This window comes from Vicia villosa, linkage group LG6 (assembly GCF_029867415.1).
Source record: "Vicia villosa cultivar HV-30 ecotype Madison, WI linkage group LG6, Vvil1.0, whole genome shotgun sequence".
Taxonomy (NCBI): Eukaryota; Viridiplantae; Streptophyta; class Magnoliopsida; order Fabales; family Fabaceae; genus Vicia; species Vicia villosa.
In genome coordinates, this window is record NC_081185.1 from 70,952,104 (window position 1) to 70,958,687 (window position 6,584).

The following is a 6,584-nucleotide window of genomic DNA, read 5'->3' on the forward strand; positions in this document are numbered from 1 at the left end:
AAACCTTCAGTTCGCGCCGCGTCCAAACCTTGGCGCTTACCTGCGCTGACAGCATCTTCCAACAAAATTAAAACTCAATTTTCTCCCTTCGATTCCAATACAATTCAATTTTGACCATCACAGGAACATAGCAATATTATAGTTATACTCCACCAACATCTAGCAATTTTCTACGACTAATTCCTCAATAATAATAATTATAAACCCTAGGTTAATTTCCCACAACCATTGATTGAACTTTTATAACCTTATTCACCGACGTCAATCAATTTCAACATTCAACAATACAATCACAACACACAAAACAGAGGCAATCATACAACCATAACCCCCACATATCATTCATCATAATCCTGTTTATAGAGCTAGAACCCCACCCTTACCTTGGATATGAGATTGCTTTACTCTCCCGGTTGCCATAGCTTATGCCGCCGCTTTCAACTTTTCTCCAAAAACAACGTGCAGAGACGCACCAAAAACCTGTTCGGAAATTGCTTTGTCAGACGGACTTAAAATCATCAAAACGAAAATCGCTCCGGTCAGAAGTTACCTCAACGAGTCTGGAACGTTGTGTCCAAGAACCGCAACGATCCAACGGTTGGATTGGGAGAAACGTCTGTTTTACTAAGGTGTCTCACTGCAGAAACTTGCTGCGAAAATTGGACTTCCTCTAGCCTTTCTCTTCCGCCATGGCTCTCTTCTTCACCTCTCCTCCAAACTCTATTCCTCTTCGTGTTATGATAGCTCTTCCTTCTTCCAATTCTAAATCCAACATAGTAAAGTTATTTTATTTAATCAATTAAATAACTTAATTAGGCCTAAGTGACATACCCCCTCCTTACTTCACAACAACTCAAATTAAACTCAAAGTTATTTTTAAGCTCATTAATAAAATAACACTTCAACTTTATTTCACCAAATTAATTCGATTAATTACCATGCCAACTTAATAAAATAATTCCGACTTCGTCAATAAAATTCGAATTAAATACAAGTAGTCCAATATTAATAATAATATTATTTCTACTATTATTTCTTCAACGAAATCAACTTTATTAATTTTCCGACTAACCGAATAAAATCCGACTTTAATTTAATAATCCAAATACGCTTCCCAAAATAATACCGACAATTCCGATTGATCCATGAACTTCGATTAAATCCAATGATTAAATTCTTAAATAATTTAATTAACTAATTAATTAAATTCGGGGCATTACACCTCTGGACCTTGAAGTAGATGATCCTCCTCTTTCAGCTTTCTTTGTTGCGCCTTCACAAAACCTGCTAACAAAAGCTTCATTAATAACACTTGTGATTTTGAAATGTACCTCATTCGGGATGGCCTCCCTCGCATTGTAACAAAGCCTCATGATTAAACCGGGGTAAATAAGGACACCGGCTTTGCCTCCATGTCTCGTTCCCATAACTGCTACCCTCCTCATTTCTTCAGAGATAATGCTGGCCAAATCAATTGGTACTCAGTACAAAATGCAAAACAGCATGTATCCTACTTCGAGTGCGATGTGTGTCGTGTGAGTTCTTGGCCGAATGTTATGCAATACCACCACTAGCAAGGCCTTAACCTCCACTTTAAAATCCTCTCTTTTCCATCCTTTTGGCGCTCCCGCATCATTCAACTCATAGGTCTTTCCTTCAAGGCATAAGGACTCATTGATAACTTGAATGTTCCAACCATTAGTGAGATACCTTCTGTGGTACTCACTTCTTACTCCATCGGGTAGCTCCAATGGGGATCCCAAATATTCATTGATAGCGCTCCTCTTAAAAGAGATTGTCCTTCCCCTCACCATTGTTTTATACATAAATTATGCCCCGTCTTCAACCGGAATGGCATTCGCATAGAATTCGCGAACGATATCATAATTGATCTCAGCTACCGGTTCACATATCTTCCCCCATTTGAGTGTTTCCAATGTTCGAACCAAACCTTGCATTGGACCATTCGGTTTAAATCGGATAAACCTTTCAGCCTGGACGGTTTGGTTGCACAAGTAAGTATATCGCTCTTCTTGTTCCTCTCCAATGAACCGTGGTATGGAGTGACTAGGATTGGTGCTTCTGGTTTTTGTGCGCTTTGACATCTTGAACTTGGATTAGGGTGAATGTAGAAATTGAAGAGAGGTGGTGTGTGAGAGTGTTGGTGAGATTAGAGAGAGTTGTTAGGGTTTGAAGGAGGGAGATGAGAGTGTTAAAGTGAGAAGAGAGAAGTAAGTGATGGGAGTAAAAGATAAAAGTGAAAAGAAAATAGGTTAAAGTAAAATAATATAAGTGAAAGTGAAAGTTCTGTCCCGCAGTGTTTGCGGCGCAAACCATTGTTTGCGGGGCAAACAGAAAAAAATTTCTTTGCAAATTTGGCTTGTTCTCTGTTTGTGCTCTGTTTGCGGGGCAAACAATGTTTGCGGCGCAAACAGACTTGAATTTTTAAAACTTGCCAATTTTGTACACTGAACCTTCACTTCCTAAAGAAAAAGAAAAGTACCTAACACCTACAAAACAGAAAATCCATGAAAATAACAAAGTCTACTTACGACGTTGGGTTGCCTCCCAACAAGCGCTTTGTTTAACGTCGTTAGAGCTTGACGGTTCGATGATCTCTCACGGATCATTAAGTAAAATGGCACAAGCTTCGCGTACCACTTCTCCACCATGATAAAGCTTGAGTCGTTGACCATTAACTGTCCAACTTTCCTTAGACATGGGATCCTCGATCACAATGGCTCCATAGTCCCTCACTTCCTTCACCACAAATGGTCCAGACCATTTTGACTTAAGTTTACCGGGAAACAACCGAAGTCGCGAATTAAATAGCAACACCATCTGTCCCTCATGAAAACTTTTGCAGCGGACCTTCTTATCATGGTAAGCCTTAGCTTTGTCCTTGTAGAGCTTGTTGGAGTGATACGCCTGGTCCCTTAATTCTTCCAATTCATGGAGTTGGTCTTTTCTTTTGTGGCCGGCTAAAGTGGTATCAAAGTTCAGAAATTGAAGAGCCCAAAGTGCTCTATGTTCCAACTCTACTGAAAGATGACAAGTTTTTCCGTAGACCATCTGAAAAGGGGTTAGTCCAATAGGAGCTTTGTAGGCAGTACGGTATGCCCACAAAGCTTCGTCTAATTTCAATGACCACTCTTTTCTAGAGCTAGAGACTGTTTTCTCAAGAATTCTCTTTACTTCTCTGTTTGATACTTCCGTTTGACCATTTGCTTGTGGGTGATAGGGGGTGGTCACCTTATGTTTTACACCATAATGTTCTAAAACTTTTTTCAGAGGTGTATTACAAAAGTGTGATCCTCCATCACTTATCAACACCCTTGGCACACCAAAACGTGAGAAGATATTTTTCATTAAGAATTTGATCACAGTTTTGGAATCGGCCTTAGGTGTAGCAAGTGCTTCCACCCACTTGGATACATAGTCAACGGCAACAAGAATATATTCATTAGCGAAAGAGAGAGAAAATGGACCAACAAAATCAATGCCCCAACAATCAAAGACTTCTACTTCTAACATATTGGTCAAGGGCATTTCATCTCGTTTGCCTATTCCTCCGCTCCTTTGACATTTGTCACAACTTTTTGCGTGCTCATGAGCATCTTTAAATAGAGTAGGCCAAAAGAACCCCGATTGGAGTACTTTGGTAGTTGTACTCCATCCACTATAGTGGCCTCCATACGGAGAGTTGTGACAATGCCAAAGAATATCTTTCGCTTCTTCATTGGTGACACGTCTTCTCAAGATGCTGTCAACACCTTCTTTGAATAGATATGGGTCATCCCATACATAGTGTTTGGCATCCGCAAAAAATTTCTTTCTTTGATTGCTAGTGAGATCTTCCGGGATCAAACCGGTTGCCTTATAATTTGCAAAATCGGCAAACCAAGGCCTCACTTGAATCGCATAAAGTTTTTCATCCGGAAACTCCTCTCTTACTTCAACCTCATTCTTTGTAATCTCTACATTTACCAATCGGGATAAATGATCCGCCACCAAGTTTTTGGATCCCTTTTTGTCTCGGATTTCCAAATCAAACTCTTGTAAGAGTAAAATCCAACGGATTAACCTTTTTTTGGAATCCGCCTTGGTTAGCAAATACTTTATCGCCGAATGATCGGTGTAGACTACAACTTTAGAACCGATCAAATAAGCTCTAAATTTTTCGAATGCATACACTATGCCTAGTAGCTCTTTTTCAGTTGTTGCATAGTTAACTTGAGCTTCATTCAAAACTTTACTAGCATAGTGAATTGCATGGAAAACTTTTGATCTTCTTTGACCTAATACCGCACCAACCGCATAATCGCTTGCACACTACAAGAAATATGGCCTACGGCCACGCTAAATTCTTCCACAGCTCAAAAACTGTGGCTAAATATAAGCTTTGGTCGGGGTTTTCAAACCGTGGTAATATGTTTTGAAATATTGAACCCAGATTGTGAAACGGTGGCCTTTTCTTAAATTTCCACGTTTACAAAATGATATTTATATTTCTACCACAGTTAATAACCGCGGCTTATAAGTTTCACTTCAAACTGTGGTCGAAGCCCACAATTTTATACCCCGCCAAACTTTCCCTCTTTTATTTTCAGTTTCCCTCTTTTTTATTATTTTCTTTTCTAATTATTTTTTATTAAAAAAAGAAAAATAAAATTGAAAAACCAATTCCTAACACCATTTTAGTTTCTCTCTTCTTTTACTCTCGTACCATCGCTTCCCTCCTCTCTTACCTTCACCTTTCTAACCCGAGCCATCGCGCCGCCATGCCTCTGACGGCAGTCGCGGCAGCTCTAAACACAAAAACTAACGCAGAGAGGATGAATCTCCACAGCGGCGATGAAGAAGACGTTGGCGGCGGCACCGCACCTAGGTCCGATCTCCAATTCGTTTACATTTTTGAAATCCTCTCTCCCTTCTCCTTTCTAACCCGAGTGCAATTATTGCAGGAAATGGGTGGAAGAAGCCGGATCTGAAAGGGGTCGAGTGGAAATCCTAACGGAGAATCTCCAAAAAATCAAGGATTCTGCGATGTGAAGAGCGAATCGAGCAACAAAAACCTTCAATCGGCGGAAGTGACGGTGGTGAGCGGCGGTGGAAAGCTTTTCAGGTGAGCTCTTCTTCTTTCTTTTTGTTTTAGGGTTTATTCTCTGGGTCTGCAAAGACTATGAATGAACATGGATAGATTTTAGGGTTTTTTGGAAATTTTTGTCAAAAAGCTGCGCTGGAATGTTTGTGAATAGCTATAGGTTCTAAATTTAGGGTTTTTCTTCTGTTCTTGTGTAAAAGTTGTGCTCTGAGTTTTTGTCTTCTTTTCTTGGAGAAACACACTAAATCACACCTCGAAGGCAGCGAAGTCCACACTTCAAGTTGCACAACGATGTGAAAGAGACAAAATAGATCTAAATTTGTTATTTCATTTTTGTCTTGATTTGTTGCAGTGGCTATGATGATGAATCTGCAAAAGATAGAGAGCGGTGAAGGTTCTGCGGTTTTAAGATTCAGAGAATGGTGATGAAGATCTTGCAGAGAATAGGGAGAGTTTTCTTGGTGAGTTTCTCCCGATTGTTGAATAATTAGAGTGATTTGCAAGTGAGTTCTCCTAGTTTTTTCTCTATGATTCTTTGTGATTTTCATTGTTTCTGATTCTGTTTACAGTTATATGTTTTGTTAAGCTCTTGTTGGCATTGGATGTAGGGTGAGATTGTTGGAAACCGATATAGCAGTAGGACGGGGAGTCATAGATAAGTCCATGTAACTTGATTGTTATGTTTTTATGCTACTTTGATTTTGATTTTGATATTTGTTGATCAGTATCTATGCTCAGACGTATGCTTCCAAAGGCTATGCTCAGATGTATGATGTTGACCACTTTTAAACTTTCTGTCCGATATAGCTAAGTATGCTTCTATCTGTTTGTTGTGGCTTTTCAATTTTCAGATTGAAGCAAAGATGGATAGAAGTGAGCATTGGTACACAGGTGAAAGAACTCATAAAGGCTGTGAATCACGGTTTAGAATATGAAGATTTGGATAGTGACGGTGGCATTCGTAGAACAATGGTGTTTGCTAACACTGTTGAAGCTGCTGAAGTTGTGGCAAAGATATTGAACTTTACTAGGCTTGAGTGTTTATGTTATCATAAGAATTGCACATTGGAAGAGCGAGCACAGACATTAGTTGATTTCCATGAGAAAGGTGGTGTTCTTGTATGTACTGATGCAGCTACTCGTGGTGTGGATATTCCAAACGTCTTGCATGTTATTTAGGTATACTTCTCCTTTTTACATGTTATACTTTTTTATGGAGCAGCAAAAAATTTATAAATCCTATGTTTCAATGAAATAGAAACTATGCACGCAAACATGATAGAAACAAAGTTCCCTTTTTTATGTGTTCATTTTCAATGTGGTTACCTTTTTTATGTTTATATTGTGTTTATATATTATTAGAAACTATGCACGCAAACATGATAGAAACAAAATGAAAACGTCACATTGTGTTTGTTTAATGTTTATATATTATTAGGTGTTATATATGTGTTCATTCTCAATAAGATAAGAATAAGAA

At 38.9% G+C, this 6,584-nt stretch overlaps 1 long non-coding RNA gene across 1 annotated transcript; it reads left to right on the forward strand.

The window, feature by feature from the left end:
- The first annotated feature begins 4,725 nt into the window (after positions 1-4,725).
- Positions 4,726-6,337, forward strand: LOC131611634 (uncharacterized). Its single transcript, XR_009287065.1, has 3 exons — positions 4,726-4,888; positions 4,965-5,125; positions 5,996-6,337. It is a non-coding gene; the product is annotated as an uncharacterized LOC131611634 (long non-coding RNA).
- Positions 6,338-6,584: the final 247 nt, after the last annotated feature.